This window comes from Ochotona curzoniae, unplaced genomic scaffold (genome assembly GCF_017591425.1).
Source record: "Ochotona curzoniae isolate NIBS_2020 unplaced genomic scaffold, NIBS_Ocur_1.0 contig_3190, whole genome shotgun sequence".
NCBI lineage: Eukaryota > Metazoa > Chordata > Mammalia > Lagomorpha > Ochotonidae > Ochotona > Ochotona curzoniae.
Genome location: NW_024465751.1, coordinates 17,841,304 through 17,860,482, shown reverse-complemented (window position 1 = coordinate 17,860,482; position 19,179 = coordinate 17,841,304). Strand labels below are relative to the sequence as shown.

At 33.6% G+C, this 19,179-nt stretch overlaps 1 protein-coding gene across 3 annotated transcripts in view; it reads right to left on the bottom strand.

The window, feature by feature from the left end:
• Window positions 1-19,179, bottom strand: part of CSMD3 (CUB and Sushi multiple domains 3) — an 873,364-nt gene that overhangs the window by 269,870 nt on the left and 584,315 nt on the right. The gene's annotated exons all lie outside the window — the stretch shown is intronic.

Below are 19,179 nucleotides of genomic sequence, written 5' to 3'. Positions count from 1 at the left end.
ATACTGGCAATATGTCATAGGGGATTTATTCTTCCTTTAGATAACACATGAGCAGATATAGACCAACACTCCCTATGGAGAGGACACTAACATATAAACAAGAAACACGTTTCAGCACTGCTTCCGCTGTTTGAAACAGATGCTACGGGGAAGCAGAAACTCCACATTTTACAATAGGTATTTTGAGTTTTTAGATTTATCACCAAAACACACTCTAATTTATGATTTAATTCTTGCAGAGTATAAAATGGGTAGACTGATTAATTCTTAGTGTCTGATTCTCATTTGGTGTTTTTACCAGTAATAAATTTATCACTTTCTCTTCCAAAAAGTCAGTATTACACTAACCTAAGAACTCTACCAACAAAGAATTAACTAAACAAAAATCCATTACCTTTGAAAACTCATATAACAGCTAAAGATCACTAACTAAGAATCTGAATAGATTGGACATCATTGAGAATTGCATTACTTTTCTCAATTTATAAGGTAAACTGGATTAAGGCATTATCATAAAAGGTAAATGTATCACTAACCATAAAGAAAGAATTTGGCAAAATCTGGGGATGTGCCTGACCAGTTAGGTAGAACTGAAAATATCTCCACAAATTTTCTTTTCAAATTTTGTTTAACTTACTGTGATTTTTTAAAAGCTTGCTGCACTACCATAGAATCAAATAAGCACTTCTAATTTTTAAATATTTCAGATATTCAATGAATTCACTTTTCTATCTTAGTTAATAATTTGAGTCACGTTTCCTAGCGCGAGGTCAGGAAGAGTAATATTTGAAATGTTTATCTTAAAAGGAAAAGAACACATTATTTTCCAGAAATACAATTTTTAATATAATGGTTTATAGAAACAGTTATAGAAAGTAGACAAAAAGGTGGAGCTAAGTGAATTGCTTTATTTTTAAAAGGCTATCATTAAGACAGCAAATACATTATGCACATTTAAGCAGAAGGGGAAAGTCACAGAGAATCCATTTTAAAAGACATTTGCTGAAATTTTTTGAAACTGAGAAATACACTGAGATGCAGGCCCAGGAAGCCCAAAGGACCCCTAAGAGAACATTCAAAACCAGTTAAGTCAAATGCCTGAGGTCCCTTACGGGTAAATCCTCAGTGGCAAGCTTCTCAACAAAAATCTCCAAAATCTTATAAATCAGGAATTAATGGAATGAAATAGTGCAAATCCTGAAAGACCAAATATGACAAATGACAAAATTATCCTCTCTAAAGACATCCTTCTGAAGTGAAGGAGAGATTAAGACTGTCTGTGACAATAACAAACTGAAGAAATTCCTGACCAATATGGCACTACAAGAACTGCTTAAGGGAGTTCTGTATTCCAGAAAAAAAGATATGGTGATCATCTTGAAAATGCATGAAAGTAAAAACATTAATAATAGACAGACACAGAAAAGAAAGAGATGAGGAATGCAATGATTTTTATTTTTACTTTTAATTCAGGATATTGTTTGTATAAATCAAAGTTAAGGTTTTGCCTCCGGAATATCTGAAAATATACCCCTATGGTATTTTTAAATTTTTATTAGATTTTGTTAACAACTTTACATTGTTTTATCAAATTAAGTTAGAGAATGCTTCATTCTCTTCTGTTTTTCAAGGATATAATTATTCTGTTGTCTAAATATTCTGTTTGAAACTACCTGTGAAACGTTTCAGGATTTCAGTTATTTTTAAAAGCCTAAATAATATTTCGCAAGTAAATTTAGTTTCTTAAATGCTTTTGGAGTTGTTCGACTTTTTTTTCTTTAGATATTGATTTCTAGCTGCTTGTTTTTCAAGAAACGTGCATTTCACAAAGATTGTCCCAGAAAAAAGTTGGTATTGCTTTTAACATAGTGATTAGATAGCATCTTCCACTGCTTTCCCAGACACATCATGGGGGAGCTGAACTGGAAGTAGAGCTATCAGTTTTCCAACCAGTGCCATATGGGATGACACCATGACAGAGAGCAGTTTAATCCACAACACTGACCCCAGCTGCTTGGGTCCCTGCACCCATGTGGGTGATTAAAAAGAAGCTCTTGGCTATTGGCTTGGCCAGCCCAGCCCTGGCTATTGAACACATATGCGGAATGAACCAGAAGAAGGATGACCCTGATCTGTCTTTTCTGCTCTCTTTGTAAATTTGCATCTCAAATAAATAAAACAGATTTTAAAAACATTTTTAAGAAGGCTAAACAGTTATCAAAAAATGCAAAAAGAAAAATTGTGTAATGAGGAAATGAAAATAACAATCTATAATATCAACATTGTGTAAACCATCATAAAAAGAAAATGATTTGATACTATCAACCACTCCCAAAGGCGCTATCATAAGAGAGCTTTTGAAATTCCTTCTTACCTGAACATGTTCAAACATAAAAATACACATGTTTGTACGCCTTTAGCTGTATACAGTTACAATACTAAAACAAACTTGCAAATACAAGAACAAACATGACAAAATAATAAAATGTTATGAACATGTATCTAAGATAGCATGAAGATCCTGATATTAAATCCCCTCTGTTGATATGGATTAGGAAGTAGCTGTTTTGGAGTTTTTCAATCCGTTAATTAGACTGTGCTTCGTGTAAGGGACTCAGTTATCCTTCAATTGTTGCTTTTTTATACTGCTGCCACACTAAACTGTGGAAAAACTCTGATATGTGTATCACAACATGATGTCAGGTGCATTGTATTTTCTGGAAGCCATTTACCTTTTAAATCTACCTCATTTTTTCCTCATTAAATTATCTGAACTTGAGAATACATAAGGAATCATGTGGACAAATATATATCCAATCACAGAGAATCCAGAAAGCACACATATTTTTATCACTTAAATGAAAAATGATGCAAAGAATTTATAATTATAGAACCATGAAGTTCAGAAAATATGCGCTCAGATATGAGTTTGCCAGCTATGAATACATTAAGATCTAAAGATTATAATAAATTTCATAGAGTTAATTTACAATCAAATTTTAGCAGTGTGGTTTTTATATGCATAAGGAAGTTGTGTGTGTGTATGTGTGTGTAAGTGTGCACATATGTGCATTCACATGAGTGTTAAAACATGCCAAATAACTCACGTAGAATTTTAACTACATTGCTGGCACACAAGTGCTCAGTAAATTAAATTCTGAGGAATATATTAAACATAAATGATGACGACTATATCATGCTACATATGACAGATTAGAAATACATTTATAATATTTATCTTGTCCCCAGTTTAGAGAAATCCATTCAGATGTAGAAATGTCTATCTTTGAAGAATTAGAAAAAAAACACTACATAATTTTGGAAACTCACATTAAAATTACTTTCAAAACTCTTAGTAACTGAGCAATGCACAACGTTCCCCCTTAAAAATAACAAGTGTTAAGTTATTTTCAATTTCCATTAAAAATATACTAATGATCCATTGTTAGTTTCTCAATTCTTGAATATTAAAAAGTGCCTTTCTCCAGAAACAGTACTTGGTTTATACTATATAATCTGAACATTTTAAACACCAGGACAGATATTCTTAATAAGGAATTGATTTCACATGGAATCTTATCTTTTACTTAATTTGAAATTAAAATATAATCGACATTGACTTCCAGTCCTCGATAAGAGACTAATACACAAGGACTCTTTGAGCACTTTAGGTTTATCATTCTTGCTTTCGAGGCAGACTTGCACGAAGCCTAATATTTAAATGAACAACAAACTTTTGCAAGTTGAGCCTTTACCCAAATTTAAAAATGAGCATGAGTCTCTCTTCTGTAACTTACTGAAAAATAACATTTTGCAAATATGAATCCGATGTGAAACTTTATGCTTAAAATATATTCACCATAAGCAAGTGAAAATCTGGAAAATGATATAAAGGCCATGTGTGTTGCGACCCCAGTCTCTTCCCAGCTATTATTATACACCCTTCTAAACATCTTGGAAGTTGCTCCCCCTGAGTTACATGCTCTTCCTCACAGTTTCAATCACTAACCCTCTGAACACACGGTTTCTCTCAACATAAGTATCATCTGTGGCCCTGATACATGTGAACAAAAAGAGAAAATCAACGCCCAAATACCACAAGAAAATGACTGGATCTGGAATTACAAGGTTAACGATTCTCTCCAGCATCACATGACTACGGTGGCATATGAAATTTTTAAAATATATTACATTGAACAATTTGCATTATAATCACAAATATAGCCATAGCTGCACATCCAGTGAGGGCTATCAAAAATATCCTAACTTCAACACGTTTGTTGTTAATTCCCTGAATATTATATAAAGTCTACACAAAGTATTCTATAAAATGGGAAGATGTTTTCATTGACAAATTGCAGGTGAATATTCTTAACCTATGTTATAACTAAAAAGAGGAAGCTGCACAGAACTTCTTTCAAGAGGAACTAGATGATTAGGGAAAAAAGAATTTAAGATGAGAGAGTCTGAGAAATAGTTCAAGTGGCAGAGGTGAGTTGAAAAAATAATCATATTTCATCCACAGTAACATTTATACATAATATACAACAATTAAATAGCCACAGATTTGTGGTCGATCAGATTATAGTTAGGTCAAGTTTTTCAAGCATGTGCTGTATACAATAGTCTATGTGATATAACATGCATCAAAAAACTGTAATAATAAAAATAAAGCTATGTGACTATTCTGTTATAAACAATTTATCTGTTTTATGAGGAACCTTGGTTGTAATTGGGTCCTGAGATATTTCAAATGTCTATAGAGATTGATAACAACATGTTGATTAGGAAAAAAATAAAGATTAAATAAATACATGCTAAATGTTATAGTGTTACAGGGCTGAAAGGTAGTTAAAATGCATATGAGACCTATGTTCCAGATAAATGGCAGATATTTGCCACACAGTTCTTCAAAGGAACATACACTATACACTATATGAAAGAAAACAACTGCAGGTCCTCATCTACTATTCTTAGAGGTCAGAAAAGATACCCAAGGACTGACATTTGAAAGTGGATGAGTAAAAGTAACTGTGAAGGGAGAAGTTGAGTAGGAATAAGGAATATTTCTACCAAAATGAGCATTTCTAAACACATGACTGCTGGAAACCATACCAAATTCTGGACACTAGAAAATTTAGTATGGATGGGATTTTATTTGCATAAGGTTCAAGGATGGCATTACATACCGCAACTTACACGGAACAGTATGTCAGAAGATGTGAGGCACTTATTTTTCTTGGGATTAAGGAATATTTCTTTTCTGTATGACATAGGAGACTGGTTGCAACTTTCAAAAAGAGAAGACCTAAATGAGCTATCGTTTACTTATTTCACATTTTGATATTTTTGATATTTTGGATCAGAAAACTGTAACACCAGGTATAATGGGCTGTAGTGTTTTTTGAAAAGAAAACTAAGTATACTGATTCATATCTAAAAATAAACTACTATTTTTCTCCTGTTTTATCTGCAGTGAATTTTATGAACTTCATAGCTGACACCAATAAAACCTAAGTTAATTATGTGAGTTTCTTACAAAATAACCAATCCTATCCTATCAAATTACACCCTTTAATTTGTCTTTGAATGAGGGAATTTATCTTCAAATTAACCAAAATAATAACATAAAAACATTTTGTCTATTAGCAAAGTGTTTGGGAAATATTCTTGGACAATGGGTCACTAATACTTTCATGGTGTTAAATATTTTCTCTGAGATGCCCAGTCAATAAACAAACTATATTATGATTTCTATTCTAACGAGATAGCATATTTATATAAATATTCTTTAGTTAACACGTACATTAAGATATGTACTTCAGTTGCTAAAATGAAACACCTTGAATAAGAAAATAATGAAGTTTTAATTGAATTGGACCAGGAGAGATGTAGACTGGAGTCTGCTGCCAACAGCCATCACTGCAACAGTAAGCAACTCACCAGAGCAATGACATTTACTATATTTCAACTCTGAAATACAGAAACGTCCAAACATCATTAATCATCATTACTAGGGCATGAAATTCTGTTAGCATCTGTTGCATGCACAAGATCATTTATTTTCGGACATATGTCAAAAGATTTATAAGTAATTAGGCTGGAAAATCTGATAAATTTCTAGAAAATATTTTAAAATGTTTATTATGATTGAATGTCTTATACTATTTTGAAATCTTCAAAGATTATTTTAAAACTATTTTATGAAGGTAATTAGAATAAACTTGACATATGATTGAAAAACTTAGCAATTTTTAAAACATATGTATAGTATGCTAAGTCAAATAAACTGTGGCATTAAGCAGAAATAAATTGCTGGGGACGCCCCAGCAGGATCACTGATGCAAACCAAGCCTCAGGAAAAATCATAAGATACGTGGCATAATCTTGGAGTGCATGTTTCAGGATTGGGCCTCTTCAGTTGCTGATGCCTGTGCAATGGACTGCATGCTCAGATACACACGGGGGACATGATAGTTGGATAGTCCTCCTGGACAAGCACTGCAAAAGTGTCTTTGTCTATAGTACACACTGAGATGGCCTTGGTCAGCCAATGGAACTTAGGTTTTCTCAATGAAGTTGCAATGAAGATGAAAATATCTCAGAGCTCTCAAAAACCAATCAAGTAAAACTGACAGAGCATTCTTTCCCACATTGGGATTACTAAGGCATCATCAAATGATGCCCTGGGTGCTGATGTAGTTTGACAGCAAGTATGGGGATCACCCCTTCTCCCCAGCACACTAGGAGGATTAACAGAAAAGAACTAAACAATTTGCTTCACTCACCTTCTTCCATACCTCAACTCTCCCCACCATATTCAGAGGCTCACATGGGTGTGTATCCCTCTCAACTACATAAATAATATTGAAAATAATAAATTTTAAATAATCAATTAAAATAAATCATTTATATATCCATTTAATGTAAAAGGGAAATATGATAATGTTTTATTTAGGTTCATAAAAGAATATGTGGGATAAAATAAAATCAGTAATCATTTTTATTTTCTTAATAACATTTTAAAAATCTTATCTGCTACTTGAAGGTATTTATCCCAAGCATAATTTCTATTATAATTTTTCAAATTAAGAAACTATTATAAGGCATCCATTATTTTACATGTTGCTAAGAAAGAGAAATGCTGCCAATGAGCTAGTATAGTCCTTGTTAGATTAAAAAAATGTTTCATAGATATAAAATATTTTTAAAAGGATATCTAACAAATTGTAAAATATACTAAAGTATGCTAACAGAATAGATTTTTAGTAGTATTTTTAATGTGCTGCCTTGATTTGACATTGTTAACGACACATTTGTTCCTTGGAAACTTTTACTCAAAACATTGCATTTTCTCAAATAGGCACCTGATTAATAGTTGAATTCTCAGAAGGAGGTAGAAATTAGAGGTTAGAGAAGTGTATACTAAATCCTTTCGTCACTACTAGGTATGAGAATCCATTAGTATTGTATAAAATCTAGGACTTTTCTTTTTTTCTTTTATTTTCTTAGTTCTTTTTAGACAACCATGGTACTTAACTGACAACCCCTTCTGGCTTCACTACGTAGAATGTATATAAGTATAGAATTACAAACACAGATTGATTAGTCACACATCGAACGTTTGGTTGTTGTCATTTGGGGGGGGGGTTGTTATTTTGATCTTTAAAATAAGTGTAATGCGGGCACGGGCACAATAGTTAAGCAGCTAAATCCTTGCCTTGCAGGCACTGGGATCCCACACGGGCACCAGTCCATGTCCTGGCCATACCGTTTCCAACTCCCCGCTTATGCAATGGAAGAAAGCTCCAAGCCTTGGGACCCTAAACCCATGTGGGAGACTCAGAGGAAGCTCCTTACTCCTGGCTTTGGACCAGCCCTGCTGCGGCCATTGTAGGCACTTAGGGAGTAAACCAGCAAAAGACAAATCTTTCCGTTTCTTCTTCTCTCTATAAATATCTTTCCAATAAAAACGAATATTTTTTTTAAAAGATAAGTGTAACATACTTTCTATGCAAAACTTTCATGATCATCATTGTCCTACAGAATTTTTTTTTGTATTAACTGTAGTCATATTTGAAGAAAATAAATTAAAACCCCTTTTTATCAAATATATAATTTTGGTTCAAAATATGGAAATTTGCCTATAGGTTATCATTATCCATTTTTTTCTCTCCATAAGCAGTAACTAAAGGTCTACTCATGATACTATCATTTTTTAAATTTTTTTTTAAATAACTTACTTGATTAGGGTACAAAGGGTCAAGGGCTAAAGGAACGTGGGTAATACCATTGTTTCCTCACTAATATTTTTTCTCTGTATCTGGAGTCAGGGGAGAAACAAAGGGGCTTTTCCCCTTTATTATTATTATTATACTATTATCGATGATGATTAAAGAGATATTTAATATTATTAACAATTATTTCAATAGACACACTGATACTACATCGTTTCTTGGGATAAGCTCCTTATCCTTGTATTCTGTGTTTTGTAAAAGAACATACATACAGCAGTTTCTGAAGTATCACACCTATTTCTGAGGTATCCAAAGATCCCTATCAGTGCTGCATAGATAGGTGAGGACAGTTATCTCTTCTGCATTTTTTTTTCTGTTGTCTTATCCAGATTTGGGTTCCCTAGCTCATTTGGTACTTTCATTTTTAAATTTCGAGTAATCACCATACTATTTTCCATAATGGCTAGACAAATCCACATTCTTATCAGTGGTGTGTCCATACTTCCCCTCTCTTTCTTGCTTTTTAATAATACCATTTTGAATAATGATGGTGATTTTCTTCACAATCTTGTGATCATAAAAGGAAAGCTGGATTTACTTTAAATGTATGAATGTGTGGAAGGCATTTGGCTACAGTTTAGACATGACTTGGGACACATTCCATTTCAGAGTGGTTAGACTTCAGTAGCAGGTCTACTCCTGATTTCAGTTCCCTGATAAGCACAAGCTAGCCTGCAATAGTGATGGTTCATGCATTTGGGACCCTTCTGCTCACGCAGTAGAACTTCAACTAGTTCCTGGTTGCTGGTTTTGGCCTGACCCATGCCTGGCAGTTGCAGGCAATTTGGGAATCAACCAATGGAGGGGAGATCTGTCACTATTCCTCTATTTATCAGTATCTCTGCCTTTCAGAAAAATAACAATAAACAAAAATGATAAATGCATTGCATCTCAAATTGTTGTCTTATATAAGAAATCATGACAAATGAGAAAGGAAATATAATGTATCAAAGCTGGTAGGATCGAGCACAATTTAACAGGAAATTCTGTTTGTCTACTGAATGTCTATGTAAAGAAAAAGGAACTATGTCCAGCAAGTCAACACTACCTTCAAAAATTACAAAGTTATAGAAGCAAGAACAGAGAAGAAACAATTAAAATAGAGACAGGAAAAACACTTAAAAAAAAAAAGGTAAAAGTTCTTTTGTGGAAAATGCTTTAGTACATTAAGGAAAAAAGATAATTATCTCCAAAACAACAGTCATACACAGAAGATAAGACATTACAGGTAATAATAAAAATAACATTACAAACATGCAGGAATTATAAGACAGTAACAATTTTATACCAATAAATTTGACAAATTAAAAATGTATGGATTCCTAGATCATTCCATTTATCAATATTAAATTATGAAATTCAAAATCTGAATAAGCCAACAGCAATTAATGGAGCAAATCAGTCATTAAAATCTCCCATTAAGAACAAAAACTGGACCAGATATTGTGGCTCAGAGGCTGAAGATGCTATTTGGGTTCCATATCACAATGTATGCTTGGGCCTGCCTATTACCTTCAAATTCATTTTAGGAAGTCAGTGTTATCCTAATAACAATACCAGATGAGAACACCACCAAAATAATTATAACACAAAGGATCATTCACCATGAACAAGTTATCACTGAGCACAGGAAAAGTTCATCACAGATAAATCCTTAAATGTGCTAGTCACCAGAACAGAATGAACGGTAAAATCATAGAATCACTTACTAGATACAAAATTCAAAGTCCTTCCAGAATTAGAAATTTTTAACAAATAAGGCAATAGTGGGAATGTATATCTTCACATAGGCTAACCACATGTCATAAACCATAGCTAAAAATATTCATTAATTAAAAACAGAAAGCTTTACATATAACACTAGGAATGAGGTAAGCTTATTCATTTGTCACTTCTATTCAATATAGTACTGGAAAACTCATCAGAGGAATTAGGAAAGAAATAAAAGGTATCTAAGTAAAAAACAAACAAAAAAAAACAGAAAAACAACTGTGTTTGCAGATGATATTACCTTATATATAGAAAAATTCTAAAGACTCCTCCCAAAAACTGCTACAACTGTTAAAAATAATAAACTGATTCAGGTAAGTTTTAGGATACAAAATTAACACACAGGAATTTTTACATTTCCGTATAGTAGTAGATTAAAAATAATCTCACTTCTAGTATTAAAATATTCAGTTATAAATTTACCCATAGAGATGGAAAGATGCACTGAAAATTGTAAAACACTGACATAAGAAATTGAAGACACAAATAAACTAGCATCTTTGTCTCATAAACCAGAATAAGAAATACTGTTTAAATAATTCTACTTCCCAGAGCAGAATTCATTCCAATCACCATCAAAATCGCAACTGCATGTTTTACAGAAACAGAATAATGAAAGCTAAAATGTATAGAGACTCACAAATGACCACACATAGCTAAAGCAATCATGAGTAAGAAGAATGAAGCAGGAGGTAGCACACTTTGAAATTTCAAATTACAATACAAAACAGTGTGGAGCCAGCATCTGAAGAGATCAACAGGCCAAGAGAACAGAATAAAAGGACACAGGTTAATACATTCCCGTACAATCAGCAAACTGACAACAAAGATCTGCAAGAAACACAAAGGGGAGAGCATAGTCTTCTTTTTTTGCATTTTAAAAATTTAATTAATTGCGTATTGCATTATGTGACACAGTTTTATAGGCACTGGGATTCCCACCACCACTCCCCTCCTCCCATGGTGGATTGCTCCACATTGTTGCATAACCACAGTGTAAGTTCAGTTGAGATTCCTTCATTGCAGCATATCCCAAGTATAGAGTCCAGCATCTTACTGTCCAGATAAGTTCAGCGGTTTGTTGGGGAGACCTTATCTGGTCTGAAGGTAGAGCCAGCAGAGTATCATCCCAATCAATTAAAAGCTCCGACATGACATCAGCAACAGTTTATAATGTTATGGAATTAATTGACATAGCAGTGAGTAACCAATATGTTAAAAATAAGTGCAAGTTCTTAACCACATCCTGTGACTACTTCATTGACATTTCAATTTTAGTTTATATACAATGGGTTCTATACATCTTAAAATAGCTATAGATTACTGTTCAGTTGTCTTGTGTCTATTTTCATTATAATACTTAGCCTTTTATAGCACTGAAGCATAATTTTGCTGAACCTGGCTATTTTTTTGGGTAGTTTATACTGGCTTATAACTCCAAAAAGACATATGCAACAGTTTAGTTACAGAACAGTTTTACGAGGGGTGTGCAGAGAAATCCTCAATACCCTAGTGAGGAGTAACTAATATTTCACGTCTTCCTCACACCTTCTAGGGTGATGGAAGATTTCTCCACTCTCCCACCCCATTACGGAATAACATAGGGAATGAAAAATATATTAGGTTTTAAAATTCTTTGATGTAGATAGTCTTTTCAACAAATGTTATTAGAAAAGCTGTCATCCAAATATGGATAAAAGGGATTCAAACAGACCCTTATTTTAAACATAAATTAAAAAGCAACTAAAATGACAGATTTGTAAGTTCAAAAAACTTAAAGGAATGTGTGGATAAAATGTATTAAAACATTAATCCTTGTGTTTATTATTATGACACAATTCCAAAACACCAGCAACAAAACTAAAAGCAAATAAGTGAGATTAACCCTACACTAAGAAATTTTGTAAAGAAAAGAAAAGAATCAACAAAACAAAAGGACAGCAAAGATATGGGAGAAAGTACGTGCTAACCACTTATCTGATAAGAGGCTACTTTTCAAAATATATAAGAAACTCAAGTAACTTAAATACAAAAATAATGCTACTTTAATATGGAATTATGATCTGAATAGTCGCTTCTCCATAGCAGATATTCACATGGACAAAATTATATGAAAAGATGCTCAGCAGGGTTGACACTGTGGGATGGTGGGTAAAGCTACCACTCCTGGTACTGGCATCCCTTAGGGGCACCTGTTTGAGTCCCAGCTACTCCAGTTCTAATCAATTTCCATGTTGGTACTCCTGAGAATGCAGTAGAGGATAGCTCAAGTATTTCAGCTCCTGAACCTTCAAGGAAGATCCTGAAGAAGCTCTTGACCTCTGGGTTTGCACTGGACCAGCTCCAGTCATTGTGGACATTTGGGAAATGAAACAGCAGATAGCAGATCTCTGACTTTCACTCTCCCATGTTGTACTTTTGCCTTTCAAATAAATAAATAAATGCTATAACACAAAAGATGCTCAACATCACTATGATAGATACTACCTTACAACTGTTGAAATGGTCAGCATCAAAATGGCAAAAGCTAACAAACATTAACATACATACAGAGAAAAGGAAATTTATAAACTTTGTTTTAAGAAGATAAATTCATGTTGACATTATAAAAAAATATGGAGTTTGCCCAGCTGGTGGATGGAAGCCAAATTATCATGATCCAACAAACATGCTTTGGATATATATCCAAAGGAAATAAAATCACTTACATTTGTACTTCATACATATATAATATAATGCATGATAGCTAAAATATCTAAATAAAGGTCACAATAAATCAAATGTTGTATGGATTTATCTTTATGAAATATTATTTCTCATCAAAAAGAAAAGTCAGCCATTTCAGCAACATTGGGAACCTGGAACATTTTTAAGCCAAGTGAAATAAGACAAACACAGAAATTAAAAAATAAATATATAGAGTCTCTCAGACTCATTATACTTTAAACTATACATCCAGTCTCAATTCTCTGAGATTTCTTTACTGCCTACTGTCAAGACTGAAATACCAGTAGTTAATATAAGACTTTTCCAGCAGCTTGAAATACCAATGTGTGCTGATTTCACTTTTCACCTTCTTACTGATAATAAATTGAAGTTGTACATAATGTGATTATTGGTGACCAAATATCACCTGACCATTGATTTGAGTTCTGACAAAACTATAAAACAAATTCCTGCAAATCATCTTTAAAACAAAATGAAGCAAACAACTGAAGGAGAAAAGTTCCAAACTCTGATTATCCCCATGCTTTGATTATCCCGTGCTCTGATTTCCATCTCTACACTGTTGTCTGAAGACAGAATATGCTGGGCCTCATCTGGCCTAGAAACACAGGAATATATTATTTCAATTTGGGGAGGTGCTGCATATTCAAACACTGCAAAGCAAGTTATATTGCTGGTAAAATGTATTTTGAGAATAGATTTTAAGATGTTGGGGAATTTTTTAAAAATGGAAACATTTTGTGATTTAATTATATGAAAAGATATTAGAATCAATATGTTGATTTAATTATTTCCTTGTAACTCTTTTTTTTTTAAGATTTGTTTATTTTTATTGGAAAGGCCAATATACAGAGAGGATGAGAGACAGAGGAAGATCTTCCATCTGATGGTTTATTCCCCAATGGGCTGCAAGGCTGGAGCTAAGCAGATCCAAAGCCAGGAGCCAGGAGCTCTTCCAGGTCTCCCACACGGGTACAGGGTCTCCAAGTCTTGGGCTGTCCTCAACTGCTGTCCCAGGTACCTAGCTGAGAGATGGATGGGAAGCAGAGCTGCCGGGATTAGAACCAGAGCCCATATGGGATCCCGGCCATGCAAGACAAGGACTTTAACTACTACGCTATTGCGCTCGGCCCTATTTCCTTATAAGTCTTAAAATGGCATATCATTTCAGGTTTTTTAAGGTTTCATGCTGTTGGGATGACTAAGAAATGAACTCATTATGCGGATAATCCTTGAATTTTTTGTCTGTGAAAAAATTAAAAGAGTACCAACCCTGGACTCTATGAATGGCAGTAAGCATATCTTGTTGCTTACTTTTGCCAAAGGTGCATGGGGAGTATTTAAATTCTTGAGTGTACACCAAATAAATCAAAGGGGAAAGCTTATCTTGGGTTTTGTAACTTTAACATCAAGCAAAGTAGTTCAATTTTCAATGGGCAATTCGAATTCATATAATAAAAAATTAAAAATAATTCACATGAGCAGGATGAAAACCAAACAATGCCATTGCTATCTGTATGTTTTACTTCAAAACACATTCCTTAACAGACTATTGACTTTTGAGACAAATGTGCCATTCAAACTTGTTATGAATCATTTATCCCAGTGTGGCATCTATTGCTAGCCACAAAACATGTCGAGTCACTTTATGTTACCGTTATAGATTCTAACTAATGAAGTCAAATTCAGAATAGAATCTTTTTTTTGGGAGGGGGAGAATGGGGCAATTCAAATTTCACTTTCATCACAGAAATCAAAGCAATCTAAATTATAACATTCTACATTTTACATTTTTTAACCTTCGATATATTAATACAAGTTACATTATGGAAAATAAAACCTGATATTTATTGGAAACAAAAGAAAAATATAAAAGAAACAGATAAACTACCTGATAAATTGTCATCTGATGTACAAAGTGCTACACAAATTTGAACAATGTTTGTAAGGGTACTGTGAGTGGAAAACCTCATTGAGACTCTAGATGGTGAAGAAAGCTAGAGAAACTGATACTGTAAAAACATAAAATGTGATCTACAAAGACAGTTCTATAATGCCTATGACATTCTTGAGAAACATCCTATGTCTTTGCCTCTTGTGTTCATAAAAGGCATTACCACTAAGGTGAAATGGAGACAGATGAATTTCAGGTACGTATTACCTTGCCAGAGGACAAAGAAGGAAGGAAGGAAGGAAGGAAGGAAGGAAGGAAGGAAGGAAGGAAGGAAGGAAGGAAGGAAGGAAGGAAGGGGAGGGAAGGAAGGAAGGAAGGAAGGAAGGAAGGAAGGAAGGAAGGAAGGAAGGAAGGAAGGAAGGAAGGAAGGAAGGAAGGAATCATGTCTCTTTCCTGATATTCAGCTGGTATCAGGAACAACAGACAGCAATGAAGAATCGTTAGTAGATCTTTCATCTGACAAGGCAGTTGTACATTTTTCTAATATTCTAATGAGATGGGACAAAGAAATCAAAAGGACTTAGGAAAGAAATTTTGGTATGGGGTAGTATTGCTGGAAATTTTAAAACATTGTACCAGATGCAGACTGGAAAGCATCGAAACAACACTAACAGTTGCAAAGTAGATAAGCTGTACTCAGAGTTAGGGAATAATGTCTTTTTGAAAAATTCTACAAAACAGTAAAACCATATTTTGATTTTCCATGCAAACTTCTACATAACCTTGATTATAAACAATATGCAAATTTAGTCTTTAAAGGAAAGGTAATGTGCTACAAAATGAGAACTAAACAATCTCTGTGCAAGCATAGCTTCTGCACTCTGTCAACACACTGGCATCCAAAGGAGGTATTTTCTTCTGTCCTTTGTCAATGGTCACTTCATGTTGTTTTTCTTTGCTCCTGTTTTATCTTTTATGAGTAGCATTGTCATAGACATCAGTGTGATTTTATGTTTTTGCTTTGCTTGCTTTCTTAGATTTTTTTTTAAAGTCACCTGCAAAAATAAAACCTGAAAGGAGAAATCTGTTCTTGTATCACGTCACATATGTGGAATTTTATATATTCTTCGGATATATATTAATCCTGAAACAGTTACATAAGTATCAGTGAATTATCACTTTATCTAAATAATTTTAACTTACATAATTTATATTTCAAAATAAAATAATAAATAGAGATCAACACAGTGACACAGAACATTAGGCTGCTGCCTGCAGGACCATCATATCATCAGGGTACTGGTTGGGTTGAGCAGATTCATCTTTGCTAGACATTATGGGTTAATTCAGTCCTAAAGTTCCCCTGGAAACACAAGAGCATTCTATTCATGTTTTAGGGATCTTGTCATTTTCCTAGTAAAATAGCCATTAGATACAGTCTACTTTACACCACATATAACTTTCTGTTTCTTCAAATATATTTTAGTGACAACTTCAACTCATGTAAATCTTTGTCTCCTGAACATCTCCCTGAATCTCCTACTTCAGTAATAATTTGCAAATTTATCTCTCATTTAACACTAATATAAGAAATTTATTAACAGTCATGAAAATGTGAGATTCTGCCTTTTTAATGAATTTTAATATACTGAAAATATAATGGGGCTTTTGTTTTTCTACATCTCTTTTCTGGATATCTCATTTTAATTTTCAATCTGTAACTCTCAAATCTAAATCTGTAATCTAGCTACATTTGTCCAACTCCAGATTTACATATTCCATTCTGTAACATAACTTTTCACATGAATCAGTTTAGGTTCAGGATGAGAAAACATTTTACTCTATAATATTAATATACAGCCTTCCTTGCTACCCTCTTTGCTACTTATTTCCAAAATACCAACAAAATGGCTTAGCAATACGTAGCCCTCCACTAATGAATTTCACACTTACTTGAATCTGGAATTTTACAACTACGTTTAGCCTTCCAAAAATATTCCTTTTCATATATTCCTAACCCACATCCAATTAAGGCCTCCTCATTCATTAATCTCATTAGAAATTATTTCTGTAGGAAATTCCATCTTTTTAAATTCCATTAAAATTGCCTGTTGATCTCTGAATCACGTTGAAATAGGAACCAGCCCATGCCCTCTGGCCACTATAGTTCAATTGCCTGTATGATGCTTAGCATAGATAATATTAAGATAAAATTTACTAAATCTATATGAACAATCAAGTACTATGAAGTTATACTTTCTGTTATTCTTAAGGTAGGTTTGAAAGTTAATACATAAATATATACTACAGCTAATTGTTCCTTTCTAGTCATAGGAAATCATAAATAGAGATGTTTCTCTTATATGTTTATAATCAATGGAGTATCTAATGTGTATATTGAGAAAATGAACTAATTCACAACTCTATTTTCTACACTGAACCATGGAAATAGCAATGAAATAGAAATAGAAATGAAAGCATCTGAAAATGAATTAATAATCATGTAGAAAAGAACCAATTATATCCTAAATTGGTTCTTGATTTTTTTTTTCTTTTAAAGATTTATTTTATGTGTTTGAAAGGCAGAGAAATAAAGAGAGCAAAAGGGAGAGAGAGAGAAAACTTTCTATTTGATGATTTGCTCCATAAAAGGGCACAATAGCCGGGGATAAGCAAAATCCAAGTCAGGAGCCAGGGGTTCCTTCCAGGCCTCGATATGCGTGCACTGACTTTCTCTCTTGCTTTCTCAGCACATCAGCATGGAGCTGGATTGGAAGTAAAGCAGCTGGGACATGAATCAGTTCTGATTTCGAATGTAATGTTGAAGGTGGTGGTTTTATCTGCTGCACCACAACACCAACTCCCTTAAGAACATTTAAAAATATTCAAATTATAATTCCTGAGACAGAGCAATGAGAGGTATAGAAGAAAATGGGTTTACACTGAAATATATATATGATATATATTTATATATAAATAATTACATATGTTATGTATATATAATGGATTTGAAATAATATATTTTAGAAAGGAGATAGTGCTGTGGTACAATGGATTGTTCCCACCTGCACTATTGGCATATTATATAAATCTTGATTGTTCTACTTCTAATCTAGCTCATTGATAATATAAGTAGGGAAACAGCAGAGGAAGGTCCTATGTGCCTAACACATAGGAAAGCAGTAGAGGACGACTCAAAGCCTTGGGACCATTCACCCTAATAGAAGACCTGAAAGAAGCTCCTGGCTCTTGGCTTTGGACCAGCTCAGCTCCAGCCATTGCAATCACTTTGGGAGAAGTAGTGGACAGAAGATCTTTCTCTCTGTCTTTCCTTCTTTCTGTAAATCTGATTTTCCAATTTTTAATAATATTTGTTTATTTTATTGCAAAGTCAAATATACAGAGAAGAGGAGACACAGAGAGGAAGATCTTCACTCTGATTATTCATTCCCCAAGTGACCACAATGGCCAGTGCTGCGCCAATCCAAAGCCAGGAGCTTCTTTCTCCAGCTGGATGGGAAGCAGGGTCGCCAGGATTAGAACCAGCATCCATACGTGATCCTGGTGCCTTCAAGGTGAGGACTTTAGCCACTAGGCCACTGCGCAAGGCTCTTCAATTAAACATTTTTTAAAAATGTTCTTTCAAAAATATATAAACATGAAGAAAGGGAGGAGGATATAGAGGAAGCAGGAGAACCAAGGGATTATGAAATGCAAGAAATCTGTAACTATGAAATGAATGGAATCTCTTATCTTTCTATTAATATGAATTTTAAAAAAAGAAAAACAACAGCAACAAAAAAGCAAATATTCAAAAAAGCAATGGTTAGTTGTAAGATTGCGCAAGTTCTACAAATTAATTCATCTTTCCATGGATCAGGAATTTAGTATATGAAGTGTTCAGCTCAAAACAAAGTTGTCTGTTCCTGCTTATATCTGTGTACTCAAGAAAGCGATGCTGGGAGGGAAGATAGAAGAAACAGCCATCAAAACGGTATGTCTAATTCACATTCCTTAAGTAACTAATGACTTTCTAATCATTGGGCTGGTATTCCTGGTATCTGCAGGAACAACATCATAATACTGACAAGTCTTCTGAACACTGGGACAAAATATATCCCATTATCTAGTAAAGTTAATTCACTTACATAACCATTTTTATCTTTTATGCTTAAATCTTGTCTGTGGACTTTAGAAAAATGCTGCACATCCTGAAATATGATTGTGATTTGAGAGAAATTATCCAAGATAATACCTCTCTATATGGAGAAATAAAACAACCAACCGAGTTATACCCTCATATTATAAAACTTACTATACTCAGCATGTATTTGGGGTTTAGACTGACTTTGAAAATCCAGCCTTGCCATTTATAAGTCAAGTGACTTTTAGCAAAATATTTAACCGTATACTGAAGCTTCCTTATAAGTGAACATAACAAAATAATCTACTTTATTAGCAGAAATCAGATACAATAAATGTAAACTGACT